Source organism: Taudactylus pleione, unplaced genomic scaffold (assembly GCF_031769625.1).
Source record: "Taudactylus pleione unplaced genomic scaffold, aTauple2 ptg001564l, whole genome shotgun sequence".
In the NCBI taxonomy this organism is placed as follows: Eukaryota; Metazoa; Chordata; class Amphibia; order Anura; family Myobatrachidae; genus Taudactylus; species Taudactylus pleione.
This window is the reverse complement of record NW_028285961.1, coordinates 831900-846795: the sequence shown is the minus strand read 5'-3', so window position 1 is coordinate 846795 and position 14896 is coordinate 831900.

The following is a 14896-nucleotide window of genomic DNA, read 5'->3' as shown; positions in this document are numbered from 1 at the left end:
ATAAGCTGGGTACACACTGCACGATCTGGTTAGTGCTATGAGGAGACTGGGGAGTAACAGAGAGGCAGGAGGGCCCTGCTCGCAGTATAAGATGGGTACACACTGCACGATCTGGTTAGTGCTATAAGGAGACTCGGGAGTAACAGAGAGGCAGGAGGGCCCTGCTCACAGGAATAAGCTGGGTACACACTGCACGATCTGGTTAGTGCTATGAGGAGACTGGGGAGTAACAGAGAGGCAGGAGGGCCCTGCTCGCAGTATAAGCTGGGTACACACTGCACGATCTGGTTAGTGCTATGAGGTGACTGAGGATTAACAGAGAGGCAGGAGGGCCCTGCTCGCAGTATAAGCTGGGTACACACTGCACGATCTGGTTAGTGCTATGAGGAGACTGGGGAGTAGCAGAGAGGCAGGAGGGCCCTGCTCACAGTATAAGCTGGTTACACACTGCACGATCTGGTTAGTGCTATGAGGAGACTGGGGAGTAACAGAGAGGCAGGAGGGCCCTGCTCGCAGGATAAGCTGGGTACACATTGCTCGATCTGGTTATTGCTATGAGGAGACTGGGGAGTAACAGAGAGGCAGGAGGGCCCTGCTCTCAGTATAAGCTGGGTACACATTGCACGATCTGGTTAGTGCTATGAGGAGACTGGGGAGTAACAGAGAGGCAGGAGGGCCCTGCTCGCAGTATAAGCTGGGTACACACTGCACAATCTGGTTAGTACTCTGAGGAGACTGGGGAGTAACAGAGAGGCAGGAGGGCCCTGCTCACAGTATAAGCTGGGTACACACTGCACGATCTGGTTAGTGCTATGAGGAGACTGGGGAGTAACAGAGAGGCAGGAGTGCCCTGCTCGCAGTATAAGCTGGGTACACACTGCACGATCTGGTTAGTGCTATGGGGAGACTGGGGAGTAACAGAGAGGCCGGAGGGCCCTGCTCGCAGTATAAGCTGGGTACACACTGCATGATCTGGTTAGTGCTATGGGGAGACTGGGGAGTAACAGAGAGGCAGGAGGGCCCTGCTCGCAGTATAAGCTGGGTTCACACTGCACGATCTGGTTAGTGCTATGAGGAGACTGGGGAGTAACAGGTAGGCAGGAGGGCCCTGCTCGCAGTATAAGCTGGGTACACACTGCACGATCTGGTTAGTGCTATGAGGTGACTGGGGGGTAACAGAGAGGCAGGAGGGCCCTGCTCGCAGTATAAGCTGGGTACACACTGCACGATCTGGTTAGTGCTATGAGGAGACTGGGGAGTAACAGAGAGGCAGGAGGGCCCTGCTCGCAGTATAAGCTGGGTACACACTGCACAATCTGGTTAGTGCTATGAGGTGACTGAGGAGTAACAGAGAGGCAGGAGGGCCCTGCTCACAGTATAAGCTGGGTACACACTGCACGATCTGGTTAGTGCTATGAGGTGACTGAGGAGTAACAGAGAGGCAGGAGGGCCCTGCTCGCAGTATAACTGGGTACACACTGCACGATCTGGTTAGTGGTATGAGGAGACTGGGTAGTAACAGAGAGGCAGGAGGGCCCTGCTCGCAGTATAAGCTGGGTACACACTGCACGATCTGGTTAGTGGTATGATGAGACTGGGGAGTAACAGAGAGGCAGGTGGGCCCTGCTCGCAGTATAAGCTGGGTACACACTGCACGATCTGGTTAGTGCTATGAGGAGACTGGGGAGTAACAGAGAGGAAGGAGGGCCCTGCTCGCAGGATAAAGCTGGGTTACACACTGCACGATCTGGTTAGTGCTATGAGGAGACTGGGGAGTAACAGAGAGGCAGGAGGGCCCTGCTCGCAGTATAAGCTGGGTACACACTGCACGATCTGGTTAGTGCTATGAGGAGACTGGAGAGTAACAGAGAGGCAGGAGGGCCCTGCTCGCTGTATAAGCTGGGTACACATTGCACGATCTGGTTAGTGCTATGAGGAGACTGGGGAGTAACAGAGAGGCAGGAGGGCCCTGCTCGCAGTATAAGCTGGGTACACACTGCACGATCTGGTTAGTGCTATGAGGAGACTGGGGAGTAACAGAGAGGCAGGAGGGCCCTGCTCGCAGTATAAGATGGGTACACACTGCACGATCTGGTTAGTGCTATAAGGAGACTGGGGAGTAACAGAGAGGCAGGAGGGCCCTGCTCACATGAATAAGCTGGGTACACACTGCACGATCTGGTTAGTGCTATGAGGAGACTGGGGAGTAACAGAGAGTCAGGAGGGCCCTGCTCGAAGTATAAGCTGGGTACACACTGCACGATCTGGTTAGTGCTATGAGGTGACTGAGGATTAACAGAGAGGCAGGAGGGCCCTCCTAGCAGTATAAGCTGGGTACACACTGCACGATCTGGTTAGTGCTATGAGGAGACTGGGGAGTAACAGAGAGGCAGGAGGGCCCTGCTCACAGTATAAGCTGGTTACACACTGCACGATCTGGTTAGTGCTATGAGGAGACTGGGGAGTAACAGAGAGGCAGGAGGGCCCTGCTCGCAGTATAAGATGGGTACACACTGCACGATCTGGTTAGTGCTATAAGGAGACTGGGGAGTAACAGAGAGGCAGGAGGGCCCTGCTCACAGGAATAAGCTGGGTACACACTGCACGATCTGGTTAGTGCTATGAGGAGACTGGGGAGTAACAGAGAGTCAGGAGGGCCCTGCTCGAAGTATAAGCTGGGTACACACTGCACGATCTGGTTAGTGCTATGAGGTGACTGAGGATTAACAGAGAGGCAGGAGGGCCCTCCTCGCAGTATAAGCTGGGTACACAGTGCACGATCTGGTTAGTGCTATGAGGAGACTGGGGAGTAACAGAGAGGCAGGAGGGCCCTGCTCACAGTATAAGCTGGTTACACACTGCACGATCTGGTTAGTGCTATGAGGAGACTGGGGAGTAACAGAGAGGCAGGAGGGCCATGCTCGCAGTATAAGCTGGGTACACACTGCACGATCTGGTTAGTGCTATGAGGAGACTGGGGAGTAACAGAGAGGCAGGAGGGCCCTGCTCGCAGGATAAGCTGGGTACACACTGCATGATCTGGTTAGTGCTATGAGGAGACTGGGGAGTAACAGAGAGGCAGGAGGGCCCTGCTCACAGTATAAGCTGGGTACACACTGCACGATCTGGTTAGTGCTATGAGGAGACTGGGGAGTAACAGAGAGGCAGGAGGGCCCTGCTCACAGTATAAGCTGGGTACACACTGCACAATCTGGTTAGTGCTATGAGGAGACTGGGGAGTAACAGAGAGGCAGGAGGGCCCTGCTCGCAGGATAAGCTGGGTACACATTACTCGATCTGGTTATTGCTATGAGGAGACTGGGGAGTAACAGAGAGGCAGGAGGGCTCTGCTCTCAGTATAAGCTGGGTACACATTGCACGATCTGGTTAGTGCTATGAGGAGACTGGGGAGTAACAGAGAGGCAGGAGGGCCCTGCTCGCAGGATAAGCTGGGTACACATTGCTCGATCTGGTTATTGCTATGAGGAGACTGGGGAGTAACAGAGAGGCAGGAGGGCCCTGCTCTCAGTATAAGCTGGGTACACATTGCACGATCTGGTTAGTGCTATGAGGAGACTGGGGAGTAACAGAGAGGCAGGAGGGCCCTGCTCGCAGTATAAGCTGGGTACACACTGCACAATCTGGTTAGTACTATGAGGAGACTGGGGAGTTACAGACAGGCAGGAGGGCCCTGCTCACAGTATAAGCTGGGTACACACTGCACAATCTGGTTAGTGCTATGAGGAGACTGGGGAGTAACAGAGAGGCAGGAGGGCCCTGCTCGCAGTATAAGCTGGGTACACACTGCACGATCTGGTTAGTGCTATGGGGAGACTGGGGAGTAACAGAGAGGCAGGAGGGCCCTGCTCGCAGGATAAGCTGGGTACACACTGCATGATCTGGTTAGTGCTATGAGGAGACTGGGGAGTAACAGAGAGGCAGGAGGGCCCTGCTCACAGGAATAAGCTGGGTACACACTGCATGATCTGGTTAGTGCTATGAGGAGACTGGGGAGTAACAGAGAGGCAGGAGGGCTCTGCTCACAGGAATAAGCTGGGTACACACTGCACGATCTGGTTAGTGCTATGAGGAGACTGGGGAATAACAGAGAGGAAGGAGGGCCCTGCTCGCAGTATAAGCTGGGTACACACTGCACGATCTGTTTAGTGCTATGAGGAGACTGGGGAGTAACAGAGAGGCAGGAGGGCCCTGCTCGCAGTATAAGCTGGGTACACACTGCACGATCTGGTTAGTGCTATGAGGAGACTGGGGAGTAACAGAGAGGCAGGAGGGCCCTGCTCGCAGTATAAGCTGGGTACACACTGCACATTCTGGTTAGTGCTATGAGGAGACTGGGGAATAAAAGAGAGGCAGGAGGGCCCTGCTCGCAGTATAAGCTGGGTACACACTGCATGATCTGGTTAGTGCTATGAGGAGACTGGGAAGTAACAGAGAGGCAGGAGGGCCCTGCTCACAGGAATAAGCTGGGTACACACTGCACGATCTGGTTAGTGCTATGGGGAGACTGGGGAGTAACAGAGAGGCAGGAGGGCCCTGCTCGCAGTATAAGCTGGGTACACACTGCACTATCTGGTTAGTGCTATGAGGAGACTGGGGAGTAACAGAGAGGCAGGAGGGCCCTGCTCGCAGGATAAGCTGGGTACACACTGCACGATCTGGTTAGTGCTATGAGGAGACTGGGGAGTAACAGAGAGGCAGGAGGGCCCTGCTCACAGTATAAGCTGGGTACACACTGCACGATCTGGTTAGTGCTATGAGGAGACTGGGGAGTAACAGAGAGGCAGGAGGGCCCTGCTCGCAGTATAAGCTGGGTACACACTGCACGATCTGGTTAGTGCTATGAGGTGACTGCGGAGTAACAGAGAGGCCGGAGGGCCCTGCTCGCAGTATAAGCTGGGTACACACTGCACAATCTGGTTAGTGGTATGAGGAGACTGGGGAGTAACAGAGAGGCAGGAGGGCCCTGCTCGCAGTATAAGCTGGGTACACACTGCACGATCTGGTTAGTGGTATGAGGAGACTGGGGAGTAACAGAGAGGCAGGAGGGCCCTGCTCGCAGTATAAGCTGGGTACACATTGCACGATCTGGTTAGTGCTATGAGGAGACTGGGGAGTAACAGAGAGGCAGGAGGGCCCTGCTCGCAGTATAAGCTGGGTACACACTGCACGATCTGGTTAGTGCTATGAGGAGACTGGGGAGTAACAGAGAGGCAGGAGGGCCCTGCTCGCAGTATAAGATGGGTACACACTGCACGATCTGGTTAGTGCTATAAGGAGACTCGGGAGTAACAGAGAGGCAGGAGGGCCCTGCTCACAGGAATAAGCTGGGTACACACTGCACGATCTGGTTAGTGCTATGAGGAGACTGGGGAGTAACAGAGAGGCAGGAGGGCCCTGCTCGCAGTATAAGCTGGGTACACACTGCACGATCTGGTTAGTGCTATGAGGTGACTGAGGATTAACAGAGAGGCAGGAGGGCCCTGCTCGCAGTATAAGCTGGGTACACACTGCACGATCTGGTTAGTGCTATGAGGAGACTGGGGAGTAGCAGAGAGGCAGGAGGGCCCTGCTCACAGTATAAGCTGGTTACACACTGCACGATCTGGTTAGTGCTATGAGGAGACTGGGGAGTAACAGAGAGGCAGGAGGGCCCTGCTCGCAGGATAAGCTGGGTACACATTACTCGATCTGGTTATTGCTATGAGGAGACTGGGGAGTAACAGAGAGGCAGGAGGGCTCTGCTCTCAGTATAAGCTGGGTACACATTGCACGATCTGGTTAGTGCTATGAGGAGACTGGGGAGTAACAGAGAGGCAGGAGGGCCCTGCTCGCAGGATAAGCTGGGTACACATTGCTCGATCTGGTTATTGCTATGAGGAGACTGGGGAGTAACAGAGAGGCAGGAGGGCCCTGCTCTCAGTATAAGCTGGGTACACATTGCACGATCTGGTTAGTGCTATGAGGAGACTGGGGAGTAACAGAGAGGCAGGAGGGCCCTGCTCGCAGTATAAGCTGGGTACACACTGCACAATCTGGTTAGTACTCTGAGGAGACTGGGGAGTAACAGAGAGGCAGGAGGGCCCTGCTCACAGTATAAGCTGGGTACACACTGCACGATCTGGTTAGTGCTATGAGGAGACTGGGGAGTAACAGAGAGGCAGGAGGGCCCTGCTCGCAGTATAAGCTGGGTACACACTGCACGATCTGGTTAGTGCTATGGGGAGACTGGGGAGTAACAGAGAGGCCGGAGGGCCCTGCTCGCAGTATAAGCTGGGTACACACTGCATGATCTGGTTAGTGCTATGGGGAGACGGGGAGTAACAGAGAGGCAGGAGGGCCCTGCTCGCAGTATAAGCTGGGTTCACACTGCACGATCTGGTTAGTGCTATGAGGAGACTGGGGAGTAACAGGTAGGCAGGAGGGCCCTGCTCGCAGTATAAGCTGGGTACACACTGCACGATCTGGTTAGTGCTATGAGGTGACTGGGGGGTAACAGAGAGGCAGGAGGGCCCTGCTCGCAGTATAAGCTGGGTACACACTGCACAATCTGGTTAGTGCTATGAGGAGACTGGGGAGTAACAGAGAGGCAGGAGGGCCCTGCTCGCAGTATAAGCTGGGTACACACTGCACAATCTGGTTAGTGCTATGAGGTGACTGAGGAGTAACAGAGAGGCAGGAGGGCCCTGCTCACAGTATAAGCTGGGTACACACTGCACGATCTGGTTAGTGCTATGAGGTGACTGAGGAGTAACAGAGAGGCAGGAGGGCCCTGCTCGCAGTATAACTGGGTACACACTGCACGATCTGGTTAGTGGTATGAGGAGACTGGGGAGTAACAGAGAGGCAGGAGGGCCCTGCTCGCAGTATAAGCTGGGTACACACTGCACGATCTGGTTAGTGGTATGATGAGACTGGGGAGTAACAGAGAGGCAGGTGGGCCCTGCTCGCAGTAAAAGCTGGGTACACACTGCACGATCTGGTTAGTGCTATGAGGAGACTGGGGAGTAACAGAGAGGAAGGAGAGCCCTGCTCACAGGATAAAGCTGGGTTACACACTGCACGATCTGGTTAGTGCTATGAGGAGACTGGGGAGTAACAGAGAGGCAGGAGGGCCCTGCTCGCAGTATAAGCTGGGTACACACTGCACGATCTGGTTAGTGCTATGAGGAGACTGGAGAGTAACAGAGAGGCAGGAGGGCCCTGCTCGCAGTATAAGCTGGGTACACATTGCACGATCTGGTTAGTGCTATGAGGAGACTGGGGAGTAACAGAGAGGCAGGAGGGCCCTGCTCGCAGTATAAGCTGGGTACACACTGCACGATCTGGTTAGTGCTATGAGGAGACTGGGGAGTAACAGAGAGGCAGGAGGGCCCTGCTCGCAGTATAAGATGGGTACACACTGCACGATCTGGTTAGTGCTATAAGGAGACTGGGGAGTAACAGAGAGGCAGGAGGGCCCTGCTCACAGGAATAAGCTGGGTACACACTGCACGATCTGGTTAGTGCTATGAGGAGACTGGGGAGTAACAGAGAGTCAGGAGGGCCCTGCTCGAAGTATAAGCTGGGTACACACTGCACGATCTGGTTAGTGCTATGAGGTGACTGAGGATTAACAGAGAGGCAGGAGGGCCCTCCTCGCAGTATAAGCTGGGTACACACTGCACGATCTGGTTAGTGCTATGAGGAGACTGGGGAGTAACAGAGAGGCAGGAGGGCCCTGCTCACAGTATAAGCTGGTTACACACTGCACGATCTGGTTAGTGCTATGAGGAGACTGGGGAGTAACAGAGAGGCAGGAGGGCCCTGCTCGCAGGATAAGCTGGGTACACATTACTCGATCTGGTTATTGCTATGAGGAGACTGGGGAGTAACAGAGAGGCAGGAGGGCTCTGCTCTCAGTATATGCTGGCTACACATTGCACGATCTGGTTAGTGCTATGAGGAGACTGGGGAGTAACAGAGAGGCAGGAGGGCCCTGCTCGCAGGATAAGCTGGGTACACATTGCTCGATCTGGTTATTGCTATGAGGAGACTGGGGAGTAACAGAGAGGCAGGAGGGCCCTGCTCGCAGTATAAGCTGGGTACACACTGCACAATCTGGTTAGTACTATGAGGAGACTGGGGAGTAACAGAGAGGCAGGAGGGCCCTGCTCACTGTATAAGCTGGGTACACACTGCACGATCTGGTTAGTGCTATGAGGAGACTGGGGAGTAACAGAGAGGCAGGAGGGCCCTGCTCGCAGTATAAGCTGGGTACACACTGCACGATCTGGTTAGTGCTATGGGGAGACTGGGGAGTAACAGAGAGGCAGGAGGGCCCTGCTCGCAGGATAAGCTGGGTACACACTGCATGATCTGGTTAGTGCTATGAGGAGACTGGGGAGTAACAGAGAGGCAGGAGGGCCCTGCTCACAGGAATAAGCTGGGTACACACTGCATGATCTGGTTAGTGCTATGAGGAGACTGGGGAGTAACAGAGAGGCAGGAGGGCCCTGCTCACAGGAATAAGCTGGGTACACACTGCATGATCTGGTTAGTGCTATGGGGAGACTGGGGAGTAACAGAGAGGCAGGAGGGCCCTGCTCGCAGTATAAGCTGGGTTTACACTGCACGATCTGGTTAGTGCTATGAGGAGACTGGGGAGTAACAGGTAGGCAGGAGGGCCCTGCTCGCAGTATAAGCTGGGTACACACTGCACGATCTGGTTAGTGCTATGAGGTGACTGGGGGGTAACAGAGAGGCAGGAGGGCCCTGCTCGCAGTATAAGCTGGGTACACACTGCACGATCTGGTTAGTGCTATGAGGAGACTGGGGAGTAACAGAGAGGCAGGAGGGCCCTGCTCGCAGTATAAGCTGGGTACACACTGCACAATCTGGTTAGTGCTATGAGGTGACTGAGGAGTAACAGAGAGGCAGGAGGGCCCTGCTCACAGTATAAGCTGGGTACACACTGCACGATCTGGTTAGTGCTATGAGGTGACTGAGGAGTAACAGAGAGGCAGGAGGGCCCTGCTCGCAGTATAACTGGGTACACACTGCACGATCTGGTTAGTGGTATGAGGAGACTGGGGAGTAACAGAGAGGCAGGAGGGCCCTGCTCGCAGTATAAGCTGGGTACACACTGCACGATCTGGTTAGTGGTATGATGAGACTGGGGAGTAACAGAGAGGCAGGTGGGCCCTGCTCGCAGTATAAGCTGGGTACACACTGCACGATCTGGTTAGTGCTATGAGGAGACTGGGGAGTAACAGAGAGGAAGGAGAGCCCTGCTCACAGGATAAAGCTGGGTTACACACTGCACGATCTGGTTAGTGCTATGAGGAGACTGGGGACTAACAGAGAGGCAGGAGGTCCCTGCTCGCAGTATAAGCTGGGTACACACTGCATGATCTGGTTAGTGCTATGAGGTGACTGCGGAGTAACAGAGAGGCCGGAGGGCCCTGCTCGCAGTATAAGCTGGGTACACACTGCACAATCTGGTTAGTGGTATGAGGAGACTGGGGAGTAACAGAGAGGCAGGAGGGCCCTGCTCGCAGTATAAGCTGGGTACACACTGCACGATCTGGTTAGTGGTATGAGGAGACTGGAGAGTAACAGAGAGGCAGGAGGGCCCTGCTCGCAGTATAAGCTGGGTACACATTGCACGATCTGGTTAGTGCTATGAGGAGACTGGGGAGTAACAGAGAGGCAGGAGGGCCCTGCTCGCAGTATAAGCTGGGTACACACTGCACGATCTGGTTAGTGCTATGAGGAGACTGGGGAGTAACAGAGAGGCAGGAGGGCCCTGCTCGCAGTATAAGATGGGTACACACTGCACGATCTGGTTAGTGCTATAAGGAGACTGGGGAGTAACAGAGAGGCAGGAGGGCCCTGCTCACAGGAATAAGCTGGGTACACACTGCACGATCTGGTTAGTGCTATGAGGAGACTGGGGAGTAACAGAGAGTCAGGAGGGCCCTGCTCGCAGTATAAGCTGGGTACACACTGCACGATCTGGTTAGTGCTATGAGGTGACTGAGGATTAACAGAGAGGCAGGAGGGCCCTGCTCGCAGTATAAGCTGGGTACACACTGCACGATCTGGTTAGTGCTATGAGGAGACTGGGGAGTAACAGAGAGGCAGGAGGGCCCTGCTCACAGTATAAGCTGGTTACACACTGCACGATCTGGTTAGTGCTATGAGGAGACTGGGGAGTAACAGAGAGGCAGGAGGGCCCTGCTCGCAGGATAAGCTGGGTACACATTACTCGATCTGGTTATTGCTATGAGGAGACTGGGGAGTAACAGAGAGGCAGGAGGGCTCTGCTCTCAGTATAAGCTGGGTACACATTGCACGATCTGGTTAGTGCTATGAGGAGACTGGGGAGTAACAGAGAGGCAGGAGGGCCCTGCTCACAGGAATAAGCTGGGTACACACTGCATGATCTGGTTAGTGCTATGAGGAGACTGGGGAGTAACAGAGAGGCAGGAGGGCCCTGCTCACAGGAATAAGCTGGGTACACACTGCATGATCTGGTTAGTGCTATGGGGAGACTGGGGAGTAACAGAGAGGCAGGAGGGCCCTGCTCGCAGTATAAGCTGGGTTCACACTGCACGATCTGGTTAGTGCTATGAGGAGACTGGGGAGTAACAGGTAGGCAGGAGGGCCCTGCTCGCAGTATAAGCTGGGTACACACTGCACGATCTGGTTAGTGCTATGAGGTGACTGGGGGGTAACAGAGAGGCAGGAGGGCCCTGCTCGCAGTATAAGCTGGGTACACACTGCACGATCTGGTTAGTGCTATGAGGAGACTGGGGAGTAACAGAGAGGCAGGAGGGCCCTGCTCGCAGTATAAGCTGGGTACACACTGCACAATCTGGTTAGTGCTATGAGGTGACTGAGGAGTAACAGAGAGGCAGGAGGGCCCTGCTCACAGTATAAGCTGGGTACACACTGCACGATCTGGTTAGTGCTATGAGGTGACTGAGGAGTAACAGAGAGGCAGGAGGGCCCTGCTCGCAGTATAACTGGGTACACACTGCACGATCTGGTTAGTGGTATGAGGAGACTGGGGAGTAACAGAGAGGCAGGAGGGCCCTGCTCGCAGTATAAGTTGGGTACACACTGCACGATCTGGTTAGTGGTATGATGAGACTGGGGAGTAACAGAGAGGCAGGTGGGCCCTGCTCGCAGTATAAGCTGGGTACACACTGCACGATCTGGTTAGTGCTATGAGGAGACTGGGGAGTAACAGAGAGGAAGGAGAGCCCTGCTCACAGGATAAAGCTGGGTTACACACTGCACGATCTGGTTAGTGCTATGAGGAGACTGGGGACTAACAGAGAGGCAGGAGGTCCCTGCTCGCAGTATAAGCTGGGTACACACTGCACGATCTGGTTAGTGCTATGAGGTGACTGCGGAGTAACAGAGAGGCCGGAGGGCCCTGCTCGCAGTATAAGCTGGGTACACACTGCACAATCTGGTTAGTGGTATGAGGAGACTGGGGAGTAACAGAGAGGCAGGAGGGCCCTGCTCGCAGTATAAGCTGGGTACACACTGCACGATCTGGTTAGTGGTATGAGGAGACTGGAGAGTAACAGAGAGGCAGGAGGGCCCTGCTCGCAGTATAAGCTGGGTACACATTGCACGATCTGGCTAGTGCTATGAGGAGACTGGGGAGTAACAGAGAGGCAGGAGGGCCCTGCTCGCAGTATAAGCTGGGTACACACTGCACGATCTGGTTAGTGCTATGAGGAGACTGGGGAGTAACAGAGAGGCAGGAGGGCCCTGCTCGCAGTATAAGATGGGTACACACTGCACGATCTGGTTAGTGCTATAAGGAGACTGGGGAGTAACAGAGAGGCAGGAGGGCCCTGCTCACAGGAATAAGCTGGGTACACACTGCACGATCTGGTTAGTGCTATGAGGAGACTGGGGAGTAACAGAGAGTCAGGAGGGCCCTGCTCGCAGTATAAGCTGGGTACACACTGCACGATCTGGTTAGTGCTATGAGGTGACTGAGGATTAACAGAGAGGCAGGAGGGCCCTGCTCGCAGTATAAGCTGGGTACACACTGCACGATCTGGTTAGTGCTATGAGGAGACTGGGGAGTAACAGAGAGGCAGGAGGGCCCTGCTCACAGTATAAGCTGGTTACACACTGCACGATCTGGTTAGTGCTATGAGGAGACTGGGGAGTAACAGAGAGGCAGGAGGGCCCTGCTCGCAGGATAAGCTGGGTACACATTACTCGATCTGGTTATTGCTATGAGGAGACTGGGGAGTAACAGAGAGGCAGGAGGGCTCTGCTCTCAGTATAAGCTGGGTACACATTGCACGATCTGGTTACTGCTATGAGGAGACTGGGGAGTAACAGAGAGGCAGGAGGGCCCTGCTCACAGGAATAAGCTGGGTACACACTGCATGATCTGGTTAGTGCTATGAGGAGACTGGGGAGTAACAGAGAGGCAGGAGGGCCCTGCTCACAGGAATAAGCTGGGTACACACTGCATGATCTGGTTAGTGCTATGGGGAGACTGGGGAGTAACAGAGAGGCAGGAGGGCCCTGCTCGCAGTATAAGCTGGGTTCACACTGCACGATCTGGTTAGTGCTATGAGGAGACTGGGGAGTAACAGGTAGGCAGGAGGGCCCTGCTCGCAGTATAAGCTGGGTACACACTGCACGATCTGGTTAGTGCTATGAGGTGACTGGGGGGTAACAGAGAGGCAGGAGGGCCCTGCTCGCAGTATAAGCTGGGTACACACTGCACGATCTGGTTAGTGCTATGAGGAGACTGGGGAGTAACAGAGAGGCAGGAGGGCCCTGCTCGCAGTATAAGCTGGGTACACACTGCACAATCTGGTTAGTGCTATGAGGTGACTGAGGAGTAACAGAGAGGCAGGAGGGCCCTGCTCACAGTATAAGCTGGGTACACACTGCACGATCTGGTTAGTGCTATGAGGTGACTGAGGAGTAACAGAGAGGCAGGAGGGCCCTGCTCGCAGTATAACTGGGTACACACTGCACGATCTGGTTAGTGGTATGAGGAGACTGGGGAGTAACAGAGAGGCAGGAGGGCCCTGCTCGCAGTATAAGTTGGGTACACACTGCACGATCTGGTTAGTGGTATGATGAGACTGGGGAGTAACAGAGAGGCAGGTGGGCCCTGCTCGCAGTATAAGCTGGGTACACACTGCACGATCTGGTTAGTGCTATGAGGAGACTGGGGAGTAACAGAGAGGAAGGAGAGCCCTGCTCACAGGATAAAGCTGGGTTACACACTGCACGATCTGGTTAGTGCTATGAGGAGACTGGGGACTAACAGAGAGGCAGGAGGTCCCTGCTCGCAGTATAAGCTGGGTACACACTGCACGATCTGGTTAGTGCTATGAGGTGACTGCGGAGTAACAGAGAGGCCGGAGGGCCCTGCTCGCAGTATAAGCTGGGTACACACTGCACAATCTGGTTAGTGGTATGAGGAGACTGGGGAGTAACAGAGAGGCAGGAGGGCCCTGCTCGCAGTATAAGCTGGGTACACACTGCACGATCTGGTTAGTGGTATGAGGAGACTGGAGAGTAACAGAGAGGCAGGAGGGCCCTGCTCGCAGTATAAGCTGGGTACACATTGCACGATCTGGTTAGTGCTATGAGGAGACTGGGGAGTAACAGAGAGGCAGGAGGGCCCTGCTCGCAGTATAAGCTGGGTACACACTGCACGATCTGGTTAGTGCTATGAGGAGACTGGGGAGTAACAGAGAGGCAGGAGGGCCCTGCTCGCAGTATAAGATGGGTACACACTGCACGATCTGGTTAGTGCTATAAGGAGACTGGGGAGTAACAGAGAGGCAGGAGGGCCCTGCTCACAGGAATAAGCTGGGTACACACTGCACGATCTGGTTAGTGCTATGAGGAGACTGGGGAGTAACAGAGAGTCAGGAGGGCCCTGCTCGCAGTATAAGCTGGGTACACACTGCACGATCTGGTTAGTGCTATGAGGTGACTGAGGATTAACAGAGAGGCAGGAGGGCCCTGCTCGCAGTATAAGCTGGGTACACACTGCACGATCTGGTTAGTGCTATGAGGAGACTGGGGAGTAACAGAGAGGCAGGAGGGCCCTGCTCACAGTATAAGCTGGTTACACACTGCACGATCTGGTTAGTGCTATGAGGAGACTGGGGAGTAACAGAGAGGCAGGAGGGCCCTGCTCGCAGGATAAGCTGGGTACACATTACTCGATCTGGTTATTGCTATGAGGAGACTGGGGAGTAACAGAGAGGCAGGAGGGCTCTGCTCTCAGTATAAGCTGGGTACACATTGCACGATCTGGTTAGTGCTATGAGGAGACTGGGGAGTAACAGAGAGGCAGGAGGGCCCTGCTCGCAGGATAAGCTGGGTACACATTGCTCGATCTGGTTATTGCTATGAGGAGACTGGGGAGTAACAGAGAGGCAGGAGGGCCCTGCTCTTAGTATAAGCTGGGTACACATTGCACGATCTGGTTAGTGCTATGAGGAGACTGGGGAGTAACAGAGAGGCAGGAGGGCCCTGCTCGCAGTATAAGCTGGGTACACACTGCACAATCTGGTTAGTACTATGAGGAGACTGGGGAGTAACAGAGAGGCAGGAGGGCCCTGCTCACTGAATAAGCTGGGTACACACTGCACGATCTGGTTAGTGCTATGAGGAGACTGGGGAGTAACAGAGAGGCAGGAGGGCCCTGCTCGCAGTATAAGCTGGGTACACACTGCACGATCTTGTTAGTGCTATGGGGAGACTGGGGAGTAACAGAGAGGCAGGAGGGCCCTGCTCGCAGGATAAGCTGGGTACACACTGCATGATCTGGTTAGTGCTATGAGGAGACTGGGGAGTAACAGAGAGGCAGGAGGGCCCTGCTCAC